Raw genomic sequence first — 23,865 nt, forward strand, 5'->3', positions numbered from 1 at the left:
TCTGTGTGGCTTGAAAATCCACGGGGAGAGTTTGATGCTTGTTTCAGTTTTCAGCTACCTTGAAGGAACTTGGTGACTGGGAAATGTAGAAACCAGGTAGGCACCATGATGATGGAAAATTTAGCCTCTACCCTTCCTGCCTCACAGCAGGTCTGTAGGTTGAACCCATGCAGAAGGTTGCTTTGGGAGGCTGGGACTAAGATCCTTCTGCTTGGTTTGCTCATTGAACACCAGTGCAGTTTGTGTCTTTTCCAAACAGGAGATAGTGGAACTGGAAAATGTGTAAGGGGCAGGAAGGATGCTTAGAAACGAGTATTACAGAGTATTTTTAATTCTTTTTACAGCAGAGTATTACATCTCCTGGGAAAGGATGAAGACTGTGAACAGATGGTTGCTATCCACTGTTTCTCAACTAGGTGGCACCAAATGAAATAATCCAACATCACCTGCAAATAAGCAAAAGGAGGTACTTTTTTTTCCCACTGTGCGTAGTTCTAATGCTGACTTATTGCTGTGAGATGTTTGAGGCCAAAATATAAATGTTGTGTTCAGAAAGTAATTGGTTAAATTGGTGGGAAAAAGATCCTCTAAAAAGCAAACGAATATGGAAAGCTAAATGCATTCCCACATGGAAGGGGTGAGAGATTGGGGCTGCCTTTCTCAGGCAGGAGATGAATAAAACAGCAGCAACAGAGTATGCGGAGAAACAAAGCAGGCAGAGGAGGCAGATCAGACATCTCTACTTGCTTTCTCTAGAAAGGCAAGACGGTTGCAAGTCTTGCTTCTGCTGAAGCTGAAGCTGCCCTGTGGATAAGGGGAGACCATGCTTGCATGGGTCAGAAGTGGCTGTTGCCCGGACCCCTCCTCGGAGCCATGTGGCTGAGCTTCGCTCCTGGATTGAGAATTTCAGTGGTGACCCATAACAAACCAGGCAGCACTGCCCAAAGGGAGAGACAGGATTTCTACCCGGACATATTAAGCTTGAAAACATCTGCTCTGCCTTGTTTTCACTGTGTCTCAGCAGAGAGCTGTAGCTGGAGGTATCTCCGGGCATCTCCTGGCTGGGCACGCAAAGTCCCATGCACTGGGTCACTGTTCCCATGCGCTGGGTCACCAGGTGGAGCCACATCTTGGGGCAGGCCCTGTGTGGCCATCAGATGCTGGGTCACAGGATGCCACCAGGGAATACAGGTCGGTCACAGGGGATACGGGACAGCCTTACATGTCACAGAGAAGTTGGGCAGGTCTGATTTAGCTAACAGGACATGAGACCTTGAGGGATGCTGTCTGCAGACATTTAGTGAGTGACTTGGGAAAACAGCAAGCTAATACTCCTCATCTTTTAGTTGCTCAAGCTGCCGTAAGTTTCCAGGCTTTCACCACCCTGTCAGCCCTCTCCTTGAACCAGCAAGGGTAAACCTTGGTATTTCTAATAAAAACACAAATAGCTTGAGAAATTTTTGAGTTTTCTTCCTTCCTAATGCAGAAAACCTTTTTTCCTGATAAAAAAAGGTACCAGGGCGCTGCAGGCCCACTCATGGGATGGCTCCAAGGCAGCAACAAGAACTTAAAGCTTTGGGTATGAACAGGAGGTGGCAATACACAGTGATCTGAGTAACCCCAGATGTGTCCCAGCCACGCCAGCTCTGCCAGGTCTCTGCCATGGGCCAGACCTGGTCTTCTGGAGGTGTTTAGCATCACCAGGTTTAGAAACAGCAAATCTGCGTGTCCAGGAGAGAGTGGGGCTCATGCAGGAGGTGGCTGCAGCCCCTAGGGAGATGCCCATCTCTCCCCACCGTGTGAAGAAGAGACCTGGCTGATGAACCTCGGTGGTTAGGCTTCTAATTATGCTTTGTTGGGCTGATGAAGAGAAGCTTTAGATTACAGTGAGCAGTAGGACAGGAGAGCTGGCCAAGGGACGTGGCAACAGGATAGCTGGGGGAGGACATGAGCTTAGGTATGAATCTCCGCCTTGCTGCTTCTTCAGCCCAGTCCTTGGAGGATTTCACTCCCTCTGGAAGCAACTGGCTCAAGACAAATGTTTTTGGTTTTCTTCCCTCCAGGTTGGAGAAAAAGGAAATCCTTGTGATTCTTAGCTTCTCCCCAAGGCCAGAGCTGAGAACAAGCATGGGTTGTGATGCTGGCTGTAGCTGCTCCCTCCCAAGACTGCAGGTTACTGGCTCCTGGGGCCTGGCACATCCTTCATGTGCTGCAGGAGCATCAGGCTGAGTGACAATCCCGGCAAGGCTTTCATCCTGGTGCATTGAGAGGAGCAAGAAAACACAGTGTCTCCCCCTCAAAAATCCCTTACAACAGATGTTTCGGTCGCAGCCCGGGCAGGGAAAAGAAGATCCTGCTGCTTAAACAGGCTATTTTGTGACAACTGCTGTGCATCAACAATGGCTGGAGGGCAGAGGCAGTCACAAATGGATCCATCAGCTTTTTGGGGTCCCAAAATAACATGGCCCTGAAGGAACTGGTGGCAGCTCTTGGTAAGGCAGCGAGCCCAGGAAGCCATGACTCTCCCTGTGGGTCAGGCCATTTCATTTTCACCCATGGCAGGATGGCAGTGTCCTCCGTGTCCACTTCACTCTCCAGCCTGGTGGCATGGAGCCAGCTCACCTTTCTGCCACCGAGAAACAGCAAAGCGGGTTAATGTGGCTGCAGAGTTCCCTTATTTGTTTGCTGGTGCTGGAAGGGCAGATGAACAAATGAGCTGTGGAGTGGGGAACACCATAAAATCTGGAGCAAACAGCACTGTTTGGATTTGCTCGGCCGCACACCCCAGGGAAAGAGAGTGATGCTCCCTATCCCGCAACGCCCCATAAGTCCGACACCACCTCTGCATGGGGGCAGATGCGGATGGTGGGACGCTGTGGAGGAATTTCTCCCTGGGATGAGTGGGTAAGCCCTGCCAAAAGGCTCCTCTGGCAATAGGCGGCTGCAGCTGCGGGCTCCCCGCCAGCAGCTGTGCCCGGAGTGGGATCTGGAGGCCGATCTCACAGCCAAGACAGCGCCATTCGTCGGCACTCAATAAACAAAAGTGCCTTGCTGTTTTATCCAGAAGATAAGCATGCAGGGCATGAGATTGCTTTCCCTTGCGCTCTCTGTGCTGAGCGTGAGAGCCTGCGTTGGTCACCAAAGGAGCCACGGCACTGCTGCTGTGGGACACGCTGCGGACAGGCATGCAGGAACGGGGGCTGCTGGGTGTCAGGGAGCCCTGAGGCCGGAGCCCCACGGGTGCTAGGCACAGCGAGATGCTGGTGCTTACTGGAGGTTGCCAGCCCTGTGGGGTGTGTTGCAGGAGGTGGGCCATTTTGCGAGCCAGCTCATGACACATTACCCGTTAGCATGCCAGGGTCAACCCTGTGGCTCTAAAAGTCACTTACAAAGGGAAGAAAATTCTACTTCTATGCCTTTTTCGCTTCTTGATGATCAATGATGAAGCCTGAAAGCTTTTTGCCTGGGTTTTTTTCAGAGACTAACATTGCCGAGCCTTGATTTCTCTGCTTTTGCTGGAGAAAAGTGGCTGGAGAGTTTGCTGGTGGGAACTGAAGAATATTTGTGTGCCTTGAGCATCAGGGACTTTCCTCCCACTATTTGTTAGGCATTTGAATCAAATAGCTACTAAGAAGATGTCTGCAGCCTCCTTCTGAGGAGCAATGGCCAGAGGGGACAGACAGACCATGTACACTGGTTCACCTGCGTGGTCTTGCAGCCTTGAGCTCTCAGGGACAACAGAGCCGGGCTTGGGTTAGAGTAGTCCCCTTCCTGCTCCCCCTTCACTCTCCAGCTGCATCCACATCCTCTCTCACTTCTGTAATGTCAAGTGTCTGCACAGAAAATGAAACCAGACCTGCTGGGTCAGTGGTTTCTGGGTGATTCCCGGCATCCAAGCTGACGGCCAGCTGTGAATCTGTTCCTTTTATTCATACTGTTTGGCTGTACTTTCAGCAGTCAGATGCTGGATGCCTCCCCTATCACCTCTGTGTCGTTACCTTTGGCAACCCATCCTGTGGTCCTAATGGAGAATGAGATCAGGCTCGGTTGAGATTGATTTTTCCAGAAAACTATGTTGACTGGTGCTAATTATATGTTACTGCCTCTTCAATCTTTATCAGTTAAATCGTCTACCAGCGCTCTGATAATCACGTCCAGGATGGCCACCAGGCCAAGGGAGCAGTGACCAAGCTTGCCCAATTTGGCTTTTTTAAGCGTTGGTTTAATATCCACACTCATCAGGTGCTTGGGGATTTCACTGGCACTCCATGATTTATTAAAACAGAAAGCAATGCAAATGGGGAAGGAAGCTGAAAAACGCGACCTTGTGAAAGCCTCTTTCTTTGCCAGCAGACTGAACTTGACCCGTGTCCTTGGCAGGGCTAAACTAGCCCATGGCCTCTCTGGCAGCCAGGCTGAAAGCAGTGCAGGATTTTGAGACTCATGCAGGGGGAGCTTTGTGACAAGTGGAGCGCAAACCTGGTATAATGTTCCCATGTGTGCCATGACGACGATGATGTTGCCTCGTACAGGAGGTCCTGAGCTCTGCTCTTCACCTTGTTTCAGGTGCAGACATTGCTGCTTTTGAAGCTCCACTTTGTACCAAATGGTTTTAAATCTCTCTTGTGTATGTCAGAAGAAAAAATTTATGTCTGAGAGCAGAGGAAACCTTCAAAACCTGGCACTCACTGAATGCGAACTTTCTTCCTCTGCTTTTTTTAATCCTCTCTCTTAAAGGCTGACGGAAGAAACGGGTCCTTTGCACCATGCAGGTTACAAAGAGCAGTTGTTTTTATGCAGCAGAACCAAAAATAAAAATGGGGGATTGCAGTCATCTTAAAATTCAGCGCAAAGCTGGACAGCGTTAACCTCTTCTTTGTCAGGGGATGGTACTGTCCTACCAGCACATCTATGGGATGGCACGTTACGATAAATGGTAAAATCTATCCCCCTCAATCCATGCTAAGTTCAGTTCAGCTTTTGTCTGAGTTGGTACAGCGCAGTGAAACCCACCAAAGCCTTTGCAAAACAGGGCAGAGCGGGGACCTGCCACCACCATGGAAGGGGGTGGGAGGGAGTTTCGCAGCTGGGGAGTGGGAAGAGGTGACTGCAGCTCTCCCGCGCTCTGTTTTCCTGTTCCCCAAACTGAGGGAGCCCCACATCAGTGCCCGCCAGCGCTTTCCCAAGGACACGGTGGAGACAAGGCTGCGGGGTTGGACAGACTATGCCAGTGGCTCCCTGCCCACAGCACTTGCATTGTGCTCCTGTGATGGATGCCCATCCACTAGACACCAAAAAAATGGCCGTGGTGCACAAGTCTCCTTCCTTGGTCAGGCACCACCTTTCTGGAGGGAGCTTTGTCACCTCCTGTGCTGTATCTTCTCGTGCTTTGCCCAGCCCAGGTTAAAAAGTGCACAAGGTGCTCCCTTTTTCACCTACATCCAACTCATCAGCATGGGCTTCTGATGCTTCACTGACCTCTGGTTTACATCTTCTTCTCACCTTGGGTTGCAGGTCCCTGACTGTGATAACAAGCTCCTCTCATTTTCAGGTGTGTGCACAACTCTGATGTTTCTGGGCTGTTCATCCTGCCTCCATATAATTGCCGCTTCTCTCGTGTACGCAATGTCCTCATTATCCTGACACGCTCCACCATCCTTGTAGCTGCTCTTCTCTGATCATCTCCGATTCGTTGCACAGGCTGTGTATTCGTGCTCTGCTGGCTCCCGTGAGCCTTTGGTGCAGAGGTGGTAACCCCATGCTCGCTGCGTCTGTTATAGCGTAGTGCCTGGTGCACGTGAGCGGTGAGGGATGCTTTTATAGATGTATTCCCCTGGAGATCTTTCCCTCTTTCCTTGGTGGTGTCACACCCCTGGGCATCATCCCAAGAGGCACAGAGATCTGCTGTCCTCCTAGCCTTCTTGCTTAGTTTCCAAAGCCCACTGAAACAGTCTCCGTGGATGTTTTTGTGCGAGGACTCAGGCCCCATTATGCTCCTGAAACCACGACAGAGCCTATTAAACCCGAAAGCGATGCCTGCCTGTGGCGTGGAGGCTTTCCAGCAGGGCAGCAGGCGGCGCAGCACGGTGACCAAACCAACCACGACCGGCTTGCTCTTTATTTTGAAGGGTCTTTATTCTGAAGGGAATGACAGTTTTATTATTTTTCCCCCCATTTTCGTTTGTCCCATTGTTCCACCCGTGTGCCGCCTGGCCAGGTGGCTGCAAGATGGCTGACGGGTGGGGTGAGGGAGAGCGCACCTCGCCCTGCGGCGAGGTGAGGGGTGTTCGCTGTCGGAGGGGAGGGCAGGGCTACGGGCACGGCGGCACACCCCCCTTCCCTCCGTGGCTCTCGTCGCCTGGGGACGCTGCGCCCCGGGGAGGGCCCAGGCCGGGGGAGGCCGCGGCGAGGCCTGGCCGCCCCGGCCCGAGTTGCCATGGCGACGCGGCGGCCGCCCCGGCGGGGAGGGCCCGGCGGCGGCGGCGGTTTTTCCTGCGCCGAGCGCGGCCAGAGGGGGCAGAGCTGAGCCGAGGCGGGCCGGGCCGGGCCGCGCCGCGCCGCGCCAAGCCAAGCCAAGCCGAGGATCTCCGCACCCCGCGCCGCACTGGTCTCCAGCTCCGGCGGGAGCCCGCCTACGCCCCGGACCGGTAAGTGCGGGCGCGGCCCCTCCCCGGTCCTCGGGAGGCGCCGTCGGGGGTCCCGGCACCCGTTCTGCTGCCGAGCTGCGGCTCGCCTCACCCGGCCTAGCCCCTGCTGCACCGGCCCCTTCATCTCTCGCTTCGGCCCCTCGCCTCAGAGGTGTGCCGGGTCCCTTTCCTGCACCCCTGGTCCCTGGGGGGCCGATCCCTCACCCCGGTGGCTGCGGGCTCCCCTGGCCCCCAATGTGTCCCCCTCACCCCGGGGGGGTGCACGCTCCCCTGGTGCCCCACTTTCCCCTCCTCACCTCCCGGCCCCACACCTGCTCCCCTCACCCTGGGAAGTGCCAGTCCCCCCAGCCACTTCCCTCATCCCAGGGGGTGGAGGTCCCTCTGCCTGAATTTGGGGCCGGAGGCGCAGGTGCCCGTTTGTCAAAGCCGAGCCTGGGGGAGATCACCCCGTGCTCCCCGTGGTGCTGGGGTTGCCCTTGCTGGGTGTTGGGGGCTGTAGCGGTGTTGCCCTTCCTCTCCCTGCCTGTGCCAGGGAAATTGTGGGTGACACGTGTGCGGTTTCAGCCGCTTTTTATATTGAAAGCAATTTGCATGTTTCTCCGGGGCTTCTGATTCCCGGGGCGATTTGTAGGATTGTAGCCTCTGGCCGCCCTGGTCGCAGGGCAGAGTCCTGCATCTAAGCCCCTCCGAGCTCCTTCCAGGCTCTCCTAAGCCAGATCTGCGCCTTTTTGAGGTAGGTCAAGGTTATTGTGCTCTTCCTCCTGTGGATGGGGAACATGGAAATGTGGATAGGCTGTGGGATTTCCTCAAGGTCACCCTGGGAGTTGGACCCCAAGCATCCTCTCCTCTCTCGCAGCACCCTCCAGAGCTGCCGGGCTCCTGCTGGGTGAGGGTACAGTTGTGGAAATCAGATTTTCCAGTGCCCCAGGCCTGTCTCCTCCAGGGCTTCTCAGCTTTTAGTTTCTACACCTTGCCAGGCTGTCAGGGTAACAAGTGTCAGAGCAGGATCCCAGCTATATTTATTTGGCCTAATATCTTTTAGATATTAGGTGTTTACAGTTAAAGACTAGGTGTTTTTACCATAGCACGTTCATCTCCAAGAGTCTCGCTGCCATTAGGATCTGACCTCTCATGGCATGACTGCTGCTGTTGGGATTGTATCTGCAGTGATTTTGATCACTGCAAGTCACTGTGGCTTTGCCTCTCAAGAACTCACTTCTTGGCAATGGCAAGCAAAAGGCAATTGAACTAGAGTGGTACTCGGCTGATAACGATGTATTGTGCGGGACTCGGATGGTGGTTGTGTTTTTGTCCTCTGCTTGTGTTTTGCTTTCCAGGCTGTTATAAAGGTATAAGTGAGGTCTAATAGGAGTAGTTACTCTAACCTCTTCACCAGAAAATAAACACCAGTATTTAATGAGGATTTGCCACATTGAATGTCTTGCCTGTAGGATTTTTAACTGCATGCTACTACTTCTTCTTGTCATTCACACAGGTACAGTTTTTCTCCTGGTGCTGTGCCCTTGGGCTCCTTTGTTCACTGAGTGCCCGTTGTAGTAAGGAGTGTTATGTTTTGAGGGTGATGGTGATCAGTGGCAGAGATGGATGGCCGAGTTGGAACAGGGAGCAGATCTGTGTCATAAATTGGAGCCCAGCACTGCTCTGAAGGAAGTCTGCAGTCTCTTTTGATGCCCAGCAATCTTGTTAATGTCTTACTAAGATGCCAGGGCCCTAGAAGATCCTCCTGCTGCCATTTTAAGAAGGGGTAGTGTGCTGTATTAAGTTACTAGGAGGTAGAAATCACTGACAGCCTGTCAGGGCCATTTGCTCCGCTTTTCCTGCCAAGGTTTAAATTAGTGGGCAAGACAGGGGGAAATATCTACCTGGCTGGCCAAGATGACAGCAGCACCTACACATGGAAGCAGCCTCCCTGCTTGCTTGTGTGTCACGTTTTGTGTTGTAGGTCTCTAGCAGGGCAAAGGTGTGATGGAGAGAAGGGACTGAGATACAGTGGCTGGGGTTTGGTGTGCCTCGAAGCCTGGGAGCCGTGAGAATTTGAAGCTGTTCTCTGATGAGGGTGTTATAATGGGGAAGGTCTTGCTTAGGAGCTGTAAGCACTTCATGTGCCTATACAGTTGTTCTTGCGTAACTGTTTTCATGCTGAGAATTGTGAAATAGTGGGAGGGAGAGATTTTCTGGAGTGGGGCAGCAGCGTTTTTAGGTGGGAAAACACTGTGCTGTGTTTAGCTAGAGTAAAACACATCTAGATCCAGCATCCCTGACCGGCAGCCTAGTTTTGCAGATTCCTCTAAGAACAGCTTTTCCGTGAGGGGTAAAGCCCGATCTAGGGAACACCCTCGTTGCAGCATATATGATGACCGTGCAATGCTGTGAAAATAGTTAATTATCCCTGGCACTCTGGGTTTTATCTGAATAATCCACAGCCAGGAGGCTGTAAGAAGTACCTGATGAGTTGCTCCTTCTCCCTTGGCAAGGAGTGCCTAGGTGTGGTGTAGAGCTGCGTGGTCTCCATCTCCTGTCCTCCAGAGGGCTGGGCTTTGGGTTTGCTGCTGAGCTGGGGGTTACTTGTTTTACAGATGTTGGCAAACCTCTGGATTCTCTTTCACCCCACTGTGGAAATAAAATGCTCTTGGAGGGCAATTGCCAAATTCACAGTAGCTCCTGGAAGGTGGTATGTCCTTGTGAAATTTGGGAGGTGAAAGGCTTGTGTGGCGAGAAGAAAAGTTTAGCAGCGTTGAACGTAGCCGCGGAGGGACTTGTGTCCCTTGGTGCCATCTCACAGCACGTCTCTTGTTCCAGCGTGATGCTTTCCTTTGTCACTTGATCCCTGGGCTCACTTGGGGGCAGGGAACTGCAAATGTTTTGCACTGCCAACTTTCCAGTGCCAGCAAGATGCCCTGCACGGGGTGTATCTCTTAATGGGCTGTTTCCATCTGCCTAAATCATATTGTGCTGCCAGAATGACATAAAAGAGCTTTGAACTAGGCCCCAAGGGGGAAGGAAAAGGGGTGGAAAAATGCAAAATATTTTTGTTCAGTTGTTAGGAGATCCTGCACTGGAGAGATGATGTGTAACCAAACCAGGTTTGGAATGGGTGGGACAAATGAGTTTCCTTGTGATCCTGAGTGCTGCAGTTCATATGTATTATGGTAGGATGCTAATGTCCTATGAAGGGAGTTTCTGCAGTTTCCCCTTTTCTAGGCTGCTTCAGAACAGAGAGGCATTTCTCCTAAGCCTGCCTTGTTCCTGGCTGTCCTTTTTCAGAGTGGTTTTTTTTCCCTGTTGGGTTTTTGTTTGTTTTTTTGTTTTGTTTTTCCCCAGAATGAAGTTTCTACACAGCTGCTGGCAGGTCAGCGGTGTCCCACAGCTGTGCACCTTGGCCATTGACTGGAGTAAGTTGATGTAGCTCTGGCAGAGGCAGTGGAGCAAATTTGGTTTGCACCAGCTGACGTTGGGCCATCACCCTCGAGCTACAGGAAGAGCCTGGGCACACAGCCTGTTTAGCCTGTCACTTACAAGTTTGTTAACGTCCTGTTAGGCTTCCAGTTGGACACACTTATCTCCCAGCTGCCTCTGCTCCTCTGTTTAAGTCTGCAGTACTGTGTAAGGACAAGTGCCTACACTGCTCCTTCAACAGCAGCAGTGCAGGATGGGGAAAGATCTGCCCGGTCACAGCATCCTGCCTTCTGCTACTGCAGGTACATAAGGACTGGTTATTATTCCTTTTACATCTGTGTATGCGTTCACCTAAATCCTTAACCGTGTTTTCAGAAGATGCAAAAGCCTGCTTTGACGCCCATCTTTGCACATTTGGGCTTTCTTAGAAGTACCCAAACAACTTCCCTACCAGAAAGTTAGGAGAGTTGGAATTACCAAGTGCTTATCATGGCAAATGAGCTACAGATGCTGCCTATGCGAGCCAGTGCATTGGTTTTATTTTTTACTCTTAACATATCGTACACACTGCGTATGTTTCATTGTGCGTTTCTCATAAATGGCTGCATGGACTCTAGCATTGCTGGAGCCGGTTGCCTTGTCTGTCTGCAGTGAGACAGTGAGACGTGACTGCAAGCACCTCTTCTCTGCTGAAGAGGTGCCTGAGGTCTAACAGGACAGTATGTTTCGGCTTCCCTGGTGCTGTGATTTGATGAAGCCTTCTTTCTTCTGCAAGGTTAAGTCCTCTGGCCTGTGCCTGATTGGAGTGGGGACCGTCATTTGGCCATATCCAGCTAACAGCACAGCAGGTTGCTAGAGCTAACGCTGTGTTGCTCCAGCTAATCCTAATAGCAGATAAATAATTTTTTCCTGTCCTCTTCTGTTTGCCTTCCAGAGCAAAGATAGCAGGAAAGAGGAGGTGGATTGAGCTGTCCAATGCAAAACTGGGTGTTGCTTTAACCTTGCAGTATTGATTGCTGGGTAGTTCCAGTTGTCGTGAAGATAAAGTTAACAGGGGGTACAAAAGCTTAGAAAACAAGGCAAAACCCCAGACAAACCCAATGAAAAGACCTTGTCACTCTGGGTGGTTTGGATTTCTGTCTGGCAGTTTCCTCTTACACATCTGCAAATACAAAAGCTTTGAATACTTGCTGTCTTAGGAGGGCTGCCCACATGGAGATTATTTGCTTCAGGAAGGGAAAGGCACCCGGGCAGCAATGCTTGTTCTGTGTCAGGAGAAATGTGATGGGATACCGTTTATTTAATTTGTGGGATCTCTGTTGATCTTGATTTAATGCAGCCTGTGGTGAGCTGCTCACAGGAATGCAGTGTTATGTTTATTTTGTTAAACCTTTTCATAACCGGTTCTTGTTCTCGTTTTGGTGGTGCTGTTGTGAGTGAGTGGCTACGCCTTGTCAAACCTCCCTGTGCCCTGTTTCTTCCTTTGGTGCTGATGCTGGTGTGTGGCTTATCAGGAGAGCTTTCTGGATTTTTCTTTCCTGGATCTGCAGCATTTATCCAGAGGCCAGGAGGAGACAGGTTGATTTTGATCCAGCTGAGGTTCCCAGAATGGCATGAATTTGAGCAGCTGGAGATGGCTGAAGTCCCATCAAAGACTGTGCCTGCCCCACCTGGAGTTTGGCTCCATGGTTGGGGCTCATACTCTCAATTTAAAGGCTGTCCCAGCTATGAGGAGCTTCATGGACAAAGTGGGGAGAGGAAAGGAGAAGGAAAACTTCCCTTCTTGTACAGGACAGTGATGCTGCTGCACTGAGTGACTAACTGTCTTGGAGGAGGCCTTTGGGAAGAGAGAAGGTGTGTGCTTTTTTAATTAGAGCACAAAGATATGGGACTTTCAGCAAGTCATTTTAGTAGGAGGGAGATGCTGTGCAGGTGAGCTCTTAGTTTGGATTAAGCTGGAAGCCAGTGCAGTAGCCGTGATCCTTCATTTCTAAATTCAACCGCAGCTTCCAGTGAATTCTTTTTGCTTTGACAAGGGTCTGTGCTGTGTGATGTGAAAGCTCCTAGCCAGGGCAAGCACTGGCTTTGCACGGGTAAATGTGTGGAAGGAGGCAGTAGCATGTGGTGTGCTTAGTCTGGACCAACGCATCTGTCATTTCTGTTGCTGCCGAGTACTGTGTCCTTGTCACTGCGGTGTCTGACCCCTTACTGCCTTTAATGGGTGTGCTGCCTGCACGCCTTGGCAGAGGAGACAAGGGCAGTTCCCTATTGCCTGTTGGGTAGGGTGGGATGGAAACACCTTCTCCAAGGCCACAGGCAGACTGGGAGCTTGTTTGGTGCCCTGTTCAGTGCTGTGCTCTGTGATAGTTACGGATTTATAAAAAAAGAAAAAAGAAGGAAGCATGTTTTAGGGACAGGATATGTCAGGGGCTATGTGTGAATTTGGGTCCTGCTTTCTCCTTTACCACAGATTCAGAGCACGACCTTGGATAAGCAGTAAAATGTCTGTCTCTGACCTTGTCCCCTACAATCAAATAGGGACAGCAGCACTTCCAGGGTTTTGCCGCTTGTACGCAATAGCAATGGCAGCTGTTGCAGAAGGTATGATCTGATGTAGTAAATGGTCTCTCCTTCTGGGTGCTTCATTTTCCTTTTTCATTTTGTGTTGGCTTTCTTAAGGATGGAGGTAGTCCTTTTCCATGCCCTGGGTAAGCTGAGCTCTTCTCTGTAAGGCAACAGGAGCACTTGTTGGTTCATTTCATCCTTTGGGAGCAGCTGTTGTTTATGAAAGCTATTTTGTAAGGGTAGTAGTTCCTTTAAAGGATATAAAACATATTGTGTTGGCCCGACCCCCTTCCCCTGAACTGTCCCACTCTCTTTGTTAGCAGCTAAATGTGTGCACAACCTGAGCAGCTGTTGTGTTTTTGATGCCCCCTTTTTTAATTTTTGCAGAAACTTACAATGAAGATTCATTGATGCCCCACTCTGGTTCTTCAATGGAGAGCTTGAAGGAAATAGCTTGGATACTGAAGTGATAAGCGCTACAGAAATGCCAGACGCTATATAAACAACTAAACTCAGCCCGTGGCCCTTCCTGAAAGAGGGATGATTTGCAGAAATACTTCAACAGATGGTCTGAATTTGGCTTTGGAAGGGGGGGAAGAAATACCAGGCCGCTGCTGAGCTGTGTGTGGGCGCGTGCCCGAGTGCGCCGTGCGGTGTGCTGCCTGCCAGCACGCTCCCAGGGAGGCTGAGCAGGCTGCTCCTGCAGCCTCTACATGCTCCGGAGGCATCTGTGCACCGCTGACTCAGTCTCTGCGGCTCTGCCAGCTCCCTGGCATGGAGCGAGCTCCTGCTTCCCCTGCGGTGAGGTTCGGCTGTGCCCACTTGCTGGGCTGTTCTGGTGGAGGTCAGCCATGGCCAGTTTGCAGGGGTGCAGGGTCAGCTTGTGGGAGAGAGGCTACAGAGCTGCTGTGCAGCTTGTGAGATGTTGCTTGGTGCATGGATGAGATTGTGGGAAGGCCGTGGTGTGATCTGACACCGGGTTGTCTCTTGCACTGGTGTGGTTACCTGGACCTGTGGCAGTGCAAATTGAGGTGGTCTGGAGTTGGTAGCAAACAGATCAGCCATGGCAAGGGGCATGTGCTGTTTGGACACACCTGTGCATATATGTGAGCTGACATACTTGCTGGTAGCCTGAAAGGACATGGGAAGGGAGAGGGTTTACATGTCACGGTCAGCGACCCTGATGAACTCTGACAGAGCTGGCTGCTGTGGCCAACCTCCCCTCTCCCCTGATGAGGTTACTGCTCTTGCAGGGGAAGGAGAACATGGTTTCCCTAGCTGGTACCAGACTTGGGGTCCTGACACCAACCATGGCAGCAGCAGAGTGCTGCGCCACCTCTTGTGTGGGCTCTGCTGCGGGGCAGGCAGGTTCCCACGTCAGTAGCCACAGCTGGCTCCAATGGGGATCGTGGACTGGAGCCCAGAAGTCCTTGTCCGAGGACCTCTGGAGCAGAGCAGCGTGTCTGGTTTCTGTATTGTGAAACCGTTGTTAGTCCCCCAACACAATGTGCCTGTTATACTGCTCGCTAGCATGAGAATTCATTGCATCTAATGCTGTTTGCCGTTCCTGCCATGCAGTCTTTGGCGAGACAGTGGGTTGGTAGAGCAGGGCTGTGAGGTGTGCTTCAGGGGTGATTTTTTTTTTTTTTTTTTGGACACTTTCTGAAAACAGGTCTAATTCTTAAGTAATGCAAGATGAATCACTTTACTGAGGATGCTTAATGTGTCAGGTAAATTCTTGTGGATATGTCTGGCAGGTAATGGACATTTTTTTCCTCTCACTCTTTTTCCTTTCTTGTGTTACCCATCTCCTTCTGCTCTGTTTAAGTGTGTAGGACTGCATTGGTTTTCATTTGCCTGTAGCCTCCTGAATATATTGTCTTCCTGCTGTGAACGCCTTGCCTGCCTTGCAGCCTGCTGATTCACAACACTCTGGGTGAGTAGGGAGCTGGTGGATGGATTATGTCACAGAATCCCGAGCTGTCAGGCGGTGGTTGCAGTCCCCTTGACAGTTCTTCCACTTGTCACAGAGTGCGTACGAGTTCCCCTGGAGGAGCTGCTAACCTCTTTAGGAGCAACATGACCCGTGTGAGGCCACTGACGTGTGTTTAGCAAGGAACCATTTTGCTGTGATCTGAAGAGCTGTGGCGTAAACAAACAGCTGAGGAGAGAAATGCTGTTTGTGATGCTGGAGCGGAGCAGGTATGTTCATGTACCCCCACAGCAAAGGGACTGGCAGCAGCAGTGTCCTGTATTGCTGTTCCTGTGGCTGAGAGGCAAGGAATATTGATTAACATGACATTTAACTGGCATTTCTTCTAGTGTACTGGGAGCGTTAGTCAACTTCTGCCTTCAGCAGTGGGAAGTAATGAGATAAGCTTCCTTCCTTGGAAAGGTCTCTACCTGCTGTTGCAAAGTGTTTGGGAGGCTGGGAGATGTCCTTTTGTTATCCTGTCTACTCTCTATGTCTGGTCTCTTGTACAAAAGGCACCTGAAATACAGTCTTGGCTCTAGCGAGCAGCTGAGCTTGCAGCTTGTACACCAGTGTTTGCATGCTTACATGGTGGCTGCTGCTCGATGCTTCTCTGTTACCTTGCCTTAGGTGGAGCTCAGCTCCTAACTCCAGAGTGTGACACAGGAGGGTTTACCTCCTTTCAGACCCTGGGGTCCTGTTTCATTATCCTACAATATTTTAGCGTTGGCACTCATGTTGGGGGCTGACTCTCTTGGGGCACTGTGGCTTTTCTACAGGGGCAGGGCGTGGGGTTTGCTGGATGCATTGCTGTTCCATCCAGGCTCGTGCAGTCCCTCTTCAGGACTCCAAGTGACAGCTATCAGTTGACGTATAGCCCCACAGGGCTCTGGATTTCTAGGTCTTTTAAATCAATTTGGTCAGGGCCCAGAAGCCCTTATCTCCCAGGCTTCCCTGGAGGGATTCTTGTTCTATTTTATTGTTGTTTATCGTGTTTTGGTTTTTTTTTCTCCAGTGCCCGCAGCAGTCAGGCTGCAGGGTGCTGCTGAGAGGGGCAGCCCTGCTTCTCACTGCTGCCTGTCTCTTTTTGTGCCAGCACAAGCATTTGTGTGTTCACAGCTACGCATTGACCTGGGAATAGGCCTGGTCTGAAATGAGTTCCTCTAGTTGCTGGGGGAAGGAAGAGCTCCCTCCTTTTTGGCAGTAGCCTGAAGTTATGCTGGACTAGTGGATGAGTAATCACAGCCTCTGCTGAGAAAGAGAATCATGTGGCTTAAGAGAGATGCTCTTTCCTGGGGCTAAAAATCCCTAGTATGGTTTCCTTCATGAAAATATTTGCATCTTCTCTGCCAAGCCACTGTCAAGACTGCATTGAGCCTGTACCAGTGCCTCTTTGTGCAGGACAAACTGCGTTGTACTACCCTTCCGCAGGCCTGGGTCTTGCTTGGTGCCTGATTGTAGATTCTCTCTTTGAGGGGGAGAGACAGCATCATATTTTTAAAACACCCTGCAATTCACATGGCATAGTTCTTGCTGCAAGAGAAAGGTGGTTGCTTTTCAGGCCTCCTGGGGATGGCCCTGTGTACCGCCAGATACATGCGGCATAGGAAGAAATAGGAACAGAGGGGAAAAAAACCCATGCCTTTGCTTTGCTCTGGCACAGTCCCCTAGTGTTCACAGGAACAAGTGCATGCTTCAGAAAGCACTTGGTGAGCACGTGTCCTTGGAGATGCAAAGAAATACGACTGACTTCCTCTCCTCTTCCTCTTCCTCTCCCTCTCTTGCATGCCAGGAGGTGGTGGCAGTGCCTGGCAGACACCCTTAGTGTGAGCACAGCTGATGCCGAGGAAGGCTCGTCCTCACCAGGGGTGGCAGAGGTGAGGGATCTGGTTTCCCTTGGGCTGGAAAGACGGGAGGCTCCTCTCTGAGCATATCTGAACCTTGCTGGGATTGTGCGTCTCTCTTTCCTGCTGTCCTTTTGCTTCTTCCTGCCACAGTCTGTCCCTTCCCGTTCCCATTTCTGAAGGCTCTGTTCCTATTTTGACATGGGAGGTGCACACGGTCCCGCCTGCCTGCCCCCATTGCCAGATAGGTTTAGGGAGCTGGTTGGGATTGCCTAACTTGGTTGAGCTCGCACTGCAGCTTCCACGTGCTGCCTGTCTGGCCGAGCTGTCCCCAGCTGATTTCGGGGCGGTGGAGGAGAGAGGTCTGCATGAGGAGTGGTGCGTGGCAGGATGCTACGTAACTTGCAGCCCCCAGTGGTGCTCCATGGCTGGAGGCTGCCGGTGCCACGTGGTCCCTGTGGGAAAGGGACTGCCTGCCAGGTCCCAGGCTCACAGTCGCAAAGCAGCAGGGTGTCATCCTGAGGCTTGCGATGTGCTCTGGGCCATGGAGGTAGGGAGGGACAAGCCGACTGGCTCTTTGGAGAGGGGGTCCCGTGTCTATCGTTGAACCAAGGGCTGGATGAATGAACAAGGCTTTTTGCACATTAACCAGGCAGCTGGGCTGAGCGAGCCATAGGGTGCAAGCTGCAGTGCTCCTGTGCTTCTCCTCCGAAAGCCGTGTCAAGGCAAGTACTTTCCGCTCTTGAACAGCTATTATGAAAAAGCCTGGGTTTGCTGCGCCCTTCTCTCCCTTTGCCCTCAGGGCACGCTGGGCTTGTTTGAATTAATGTAATTAGCACATGCCTTATTAGCTCACTAAGGCACAAAGAACTCATGTATATTTGTAGCCAGGTTAAGCAGCCCCTATTAATTTAATAACCATGTCCTCCTCAGTGCATGGCAACAGTTAATCGCTGGTGGTGACTCAGGATCAGCCAGTATGGAGGCAATTTGGGCAAGGTGTATATGTGTGCGGTTCTCTTTTATTGTGTTGTGTTTTTATTAATGAGCAGAGCTGTGAAGGGAATTAGCAGTAGGCGCAGTAGATGGAAGGAAGCTTTCAGTGCAGGTTTGCTGAACAGCTAGCCCTGGGTATTTCCTGTGCTCTACACTGTCTGTAGAAAAGGATCTATAGAATGAATCAGCATGATATGACACAGACTGGGAGGTGGAAATATACAGAAACAAACTTAAGCAACCTGCGCTTGAACTCTGCTCCAATCAGGTTGTGAACTAGGTACTGATAGTAATTTTGCTTTGTTGTCTACCCTATTTCCCCTCAGTGAATCCTGGAACAGAGGAAGTGGCTCATGTATTCTGGCACTGCTCATAACTGAGACTGCAATGTTCTCGTGAAAGGACAAGAAATAGTTGCAAGCAATTTCATTCTCTGCAGTGCTATGGTCCTCAGTCCCTTTTGCTTGTCTGGGTCTTGCCACACACAGAGCTTAGCTAGGTCCTGTGGGACGCTGCCAGGATGCTTGCCACCAGGTTTTTTTGGGTGGTTTTTTTTTTTTCAGAAGATGCAGATTATGGGGGTGAATGCCAGTTTGTGCTCCACCACCCTGGAATGACGCAGCCTGCGAGTCCAGGATGGTGGCGTATGTCTCTGTTCCTGTAGTCCTGCACGTGGGATAGTAAGGTCCTGCACTGCTTCTGAAACTAGTGAGTTAAGCATTTTTGGGGCTCTTTTCAGCCAAGATCACTATGCATGCAAAGGAGGCTTCCTGCATTTCTTCTCTTCTTCCCCTTCCTGCAGTAATCACAGGTCATGCCCTTTGCTGTGAGCATGAGCTGGAAGGAGGAGTAGGAAGAGTGGTGCTGGAAAGCAGCTGATGTGCTTGCACAGTTTTGGTCAGGTTTTCTGCAAGTAGCTGTTGGGGTGAGATGCAGGTATCCTGCCTGCCCCCCCTCCCTCTTTTTACTTTTCTGATTTGCTGTTTCTCCCGCTTGCCAAGTAAGCTTGGGCTGTCAAGGCCTGAACTGTTCCCGGTCACCATGACCTTGTGCAGGAGCATCATTGAGAAGATGAGGCTGTTAGAGGCAGATGGGCAAGGAAACCCCATGAAATTGGACAGAAGTGTGTATGTGCTTGTAATAATGTGCCCTCTCACTGCAGCTGGTGGGGGACCAAGTCCCCAGGCTCCAGCAGAGACAATGAGCTCTTCTGGTTTGCATCTGCTGAGGACTTGGCCCTCCTGGGAGGCATGGTAGGAAAATAAAGGTCTCTGTGAGATCCCTGTGGACTGACAGGGGATGCACATGAGTCTGTCTGCAGCAGATTAGAGCAGATAAATTTATTTCTTCTTCCTTAGCCTATTCCTGGGACAGCCCAATGCTTGGGTGAAGGTACTGTGAGTGGTTAGTGGGGTGAGGAGCTGTGATGGTATACGTTGTACTGGTGGTACGGAGGTACCCATGTGCAGCTCCTAATGGGTGCATTGCAGGGAAAAGAAAATAAAAAATGAGTCTGCAGGAAGAGAAATGGTTGCTGGGGTACCTCAGATGCTGGCGGGAGGTGGTGATTTTTTTTTTCTTTTCTTTTCTCTGTTTCAGGGGCAGGAAGGGACACTGCTCAGCTTGGTGGGTAGGAGGCTTTCTGTGCAGGATCAGAGCAGCCCACTGGCTCAGAGCTGCGGGCCGCTTTGGCACACACTGAGATGGGGGGCATTTTCTAGGCCAGCTTTTTTGGCCAGTGAGGATTTTTGTTCCCCTCTCTCTTCTCTCTGTCTGTTTGCTGGCTTGGATGAGTTTGGAGAAGGAAGGAGCAGCCTTGACGTGGTGGAGTTTAACGCAAAAGTTTCATTGGTCTTCCCTTGCACTGCACTGTGGGAGCAGCCATGTGGCCTCTTGCTGGCTGCTGGGCTGGAAGGGATGGTGCTTAATTTATAGCCCTGGAGTAGCTGACGTTGGGGCTATTTCTGGCATGCATCTTATTCAACATCTGCCTGAAGGAACACAATGTAGGGGAAACAAACTTGGATTTGTGGGTTGTTTTTCTCTCTTCTCAAAAGAAGAAAAGTTTGTATTTCCCCCCCCTTTCAAGGAGAAAAAGCCTTTTCTAGGGCTGTATGCAGCATTCTGAGAAAAACCATACTCATCTTGTGACATGAAGGTGGTGGTCATCCATAACAGTTGGTCCTTGACACAGCTGCCACCAAGCTCTCCGACTTGTGGGCCATCATCAGGGTCTGGGAGGCCTTGAATTGCATCACGTCCATCCTGCGCGCCCCATGCTAACCCCAAGGCAGGACTGCCAGCTCTCAGCAGGGGGTCTGCAGCAGGCACAGCACTGACCTGTGCTGTCAGTCCTTCCCCTCTGCAGCCTTGGGTTTGGCTGCAGCAAGCTGGCACTGTCCCAGGAGGACGCACTTCAAGGCATCGAACAGGAGCAGCTCTGTGGGTGTTTGGGTGTTGCTCTGATGAGGTACTGCTGCAATTTGGCCTGAAAAGATGCTTATTCCTCCCAGCAGGGCCACTGGTGCCCCTTTCTTTCAGAGGAGATCGGTCTGCTGAGAGCCAGGAGCCCTGGTTTTGTTGCTGGTGGGGAATGAATGGTCCCTTTCATGCCCCAGGACCTCAGCTTAGCGCTCTGCCTCATTCCTACCAAGTGAGCTAGAATCCAACCCTCGCTTTCCCTTGGGCTTCTTGGTTGGTTGTTTTTAATTACTGCTTTGTACATGACGATTATTTTAAACTGGGAGGGGGGAACCTTTTTTCTACTCTGCCGGTCTCTTGGCAGAGCACCCGAGTGAGGGATTTGCACCATTTAGTTTCTCAGTGGTAAGTCCTTCCAGATCAAAGGGTTGGTCTGTCTGTCACCATCAGTTGGCTCTGCCTTTTCTTGACCACCACAGATTATTGAAGAGGACATGCTGTATATACGTTCTTGTTTGTTTTCCCAGCTCTGTCTCCCATCTGCCAGACTCCAACTTCTCAGCGAAGCTGTTCTCTTTCTCCAGCTAATGCTGCATGTCTCTGAAGCTGTGACTTCATAAAAACTGGTATGGAGAACTGATCCAATGGAAAGTGGGTTTAAAAATAGTTAGAATTGCACCAGTTCAATGTGTGACTACATGATTTCTCAAGGGGCACTTGGAAAGGGGAATCACTGGCAATAAGCACGCACTTACGTCGTCCAAAGATGTCCAAGCTGCAAACTTGCTTGTACACCAGCATGATCATGTGTAGGCAATTTTACTATCTGTCAGTTAGCTTGTGCTTCCACTGTTGGCTCTTCAGCTGCAAAATAATGTAGGCCATTATAAACTTAATTTAAATAATCATTTTCTCTAGAAGTTGCCACATATATACAGTTCATTGTGTTTGCGTATGGATTAGTTGTTCTGTAGCTACTTTTTACAGGTCCCTTTGAATTGGTGCAGGGACTTGCAGGTCTCTACAGACCAAAGGCTGGAGCCCACCACTGTTTTCAAGCAAAACACTGGGCCTGAATTTCTGCTGTGGCTGTGCTCTGACCTCGTATCACTGCATCACTCGAGATTTTATGATAAGAGATACATGGAAAGGGCTCTTGGCCCTCTGGCTCCTACGCCTCTTGCTCCCTGTTTCCATAGAAGCCATGGAGAGCCAAGACTGAGTTTGCCTTTGAGTATGAGTAGTTGTCCATAATTTAGAGGCTTGTTACTTGTGTTGTAAGTGTTCAGAGGAATGAGAGGGGAGCAGGGCTGTAGCATGCTTGATGTGGCATTTCAGCAGAGCAGAGGAGCCAGGTCTCTTGAGACTCATCTGCTAGACCCAATTGCCTTTTTGAGAACTTGGAGAAGAGGCAGTTTGAGATGGGAAGAGTGCCAACAGCTCCCATGGGTTTCCTTTGCTCCCCTCAGTCTTGCCAGGGGTGCTGTGAGCACTTTTAGACCTGTTATGTGTCCCTCCTGTGAGGGAAGGCACTGCAATTACTGCCTTATAAGAGTGTTTTAATGTGTTGCCCTCCTATGGAGCAAGGCTCTGCTATGTGTTCTGAGTGAGATGACTGCAAGCTCATTTGTCCTGCTGAAACCTTCCCCTTGGTTCCTTCAGCTTGGCAGCCCTGATATCTTGGACAGCAAGACTTGCTGTGTGAGCCCTGGGTGAGTCACTTCTTCTAACAGCTGTCCTCACTTATCCCGTCTTGCAGTTCAGCTGCAAAACCTCCAGGACAGGGACTGTCCTTGACTGAAGGTCTGTGCAGCGCCTAAAATAACAGGTCGCAGATCTGTGTTGGGGCCTGTTGGTGTGCTGCAGTGCTAATACCCAAGCCCAGCTTCAAGATGAGCGTCAACTTTCCGGCTCTTGATCCGGGGCAGTTTCCCAAGACATGCAAAGTCGAAGGGCGTATCTGGCATTTGTTTCAGATTGGCACAGGCCTGCTCCTCAAGTGTGTCTGTCTGACTTGAATGCAGATGGCTTGGCATTGAGCAGTTGCCCTTGGCAAGCTTTCTGCCTGGCCGAAGTGGGATGTGCTCTGGTAACTGAAGTGTGATCTGGTGTTAGGACTTATGAACTGGACTCTGTTTCCTGAGCTGTCCTGGAGTACAGCTGAGGGGTAGGAGACTCGTCTGGGAGAGAGATCATGTTGATGCAAGGAGAGGCCTCCATGGGACTCCTGCTGTTAAGCAATAAGGCAAACAGCTTCTGCACTAATCTCAGCAAGTTGCTGGTGGTTTGGCCTGGAGAAGCTCTCCATGTCAGGAAGGCACTTCTCTTGCTGCTCGCAGTGCCTTTTGGAGGCCTTTCTCCAAGCCTTAGCTCTCACAGAGGTAACGGAAGATGCTTGTTGTCTTGACTTATTGCTTAAGGTTTCTCAGCAAAGCAGGCAAAGTTGCTCGATGCTGTACTGGGAGCGGGGGGCCAGCCTGTTGCTTCCAGCAGGATGGAGAGCCCAGGGGGGAGAGCGTGGGAAAACTGGGTGTGTTCCTCCTGCTCCTACTGCCTGGAGGCAGGAGGATCCCCACTTCCTTCCCTGCTCTTTTGTCCCCTTCCTTTCCAGTAATACCTGCTGCTCCACTCACTCCGATCCTTGCTTTGGAGTCAGCAGCTAGGTTGGCTTTTCCCAGTGTGGCTGAGGCCAAGCAGACAGAGGAGCTGTTGCTAGGTGCAGTAAAGTGTCTGTCTGATGTCTTTAGTAACTCTTTTGCTTTGCATCGAGGTGGCCCTGGTGACTGAGGCCAGCAGGCAAATCTGGGGGGAGAGAGAAAGAGGGCTGCCTCCAGCGCATGGTGGGACTTCTGTGCCTGAGATGGCAGGCTTGGTTGGACCAGCTCAAAAGAAGCTCTTGAGTGCTGAGCCCTCTCCCTCCTTGGAGAGTGGTGGAGGTGACTGCGTTTCCAACGCCAGTCTCTGCTGTCTCTGTTTTGTCTTCTTGACTGCCATTGCGTGAAGGTAAATGAGGTCTCTGAGTTTCCTGTAATCTCAAATAAATCCCGGGGGAGAGGACAGTTGCAACACTGTGCATGCAATATCAGAATATAGGACATTGCTGTAGTCCCAGGGGCTTGCAGGATTGTCCCCTGTGACGCTTCCACCATGGCCCTGTTGTGGCTCCTCTCCTGTCGCAACATTATGTATAACTACACTGGTCCGGATGGGTAAAGGATGTGGTGGGCAAGTGCCTCTGCTAAGATGTTGAACTATTTTTGTTCATGGCTTGTTTTTTCCTAAGCTGGAATGTTGTCATGGGAGCAGGGTGTTCCTCAGACAGGCAGTTGTGGTTGGAAATCCTGTCTGAAGGTAAAGGGCAAGTCAGTAACAGAGCTGGAATGAGAGCTCAGGAGCCTTTGCTGCTAATCAGGAGTTTTGGTCCTCTTTTTCCCCTCTGTGGGTATCCAGGTAAATCTATGCTGCCACCACCTGTGTTTGCAAAGCCAAACACCTCTATAACATGCCCTCAGCCTGGGGACTGTCCTGCACCTCCAGGAAACTTGCCTAATTGTTTGTGGCATGAGGGAGATGTTTTGAGGCGTTCTTCTGTCATCATAAGGTCTCACAGCATGGAGAAGTTAAGGCTCCCCAGACTGAGCCCAGTTTGCAAGGAGCGTGGAGGCCAGATACAGGGGCAAAGTTTGCCTGCTGTTTTGCAAGGGTGCCAGCCTGACTGTTTTCACTGCGAACGTGCTCTGGCATTTTTGGCTGTAGATAGGAGGGTGCCGGGGGACACCCATCCTGAGCAGCCAGCGGAAGGGAAGCCGCACAAGGCAGAAGTAAGTCGTGGAGGATGGAAGGGGCTGCAGGAGCTGAGGGCTCTTGCGGAGGGCTGTCGGGAAGGAGGAGCAAGCACCCTGCGTGCTGGGGCTCAGCATCCCCGCAGTCTTGCAAGCTGAGTGGGCGCTGTGCCACTGAGCCTGTCCCCATGGGGACGCGAGCAGCCAATGGTGCAGGCAGG

General features: G+C 51.2%; 1 protein-coding gene across 1 annotated transcript in view; it reads left to right on the plus strand.

Annotated features, from left to right (window-relative positions):
• The first annotated feature begins 6,586 nt into the window (after positions 1–6,586).
• Positions 6,587–23,865, plus strand: part of SLC25A22 (solute carrier family 25 member 22) — a 53,624-nt gene continuing 36,345 nt past the window's right edge. Inside the window, exon 1 of the mRNA XM_050898080.1 lies at positions 6,587–6,647. The gene's annotated coding sequence lies outside the window, so the exon portion shown is untranslated. The remainder of the gene's footprint in view (positions 6,648–23,865) is intronic.

This window comes from Gymnogyps californianus, chromosome 5, assembly GCF_018139145.2.
Source record: "Gymnogyps californianus isolate 813 chromosome 5, ASM1813914v2, whole genome shotgun sequence".
Lineage (NCBI taxonomy): Eukaryota > Metazoa > Chordata > Aves > Accipitriformes > Cathartidae > Gymnogyps > Gymnogyps californianus.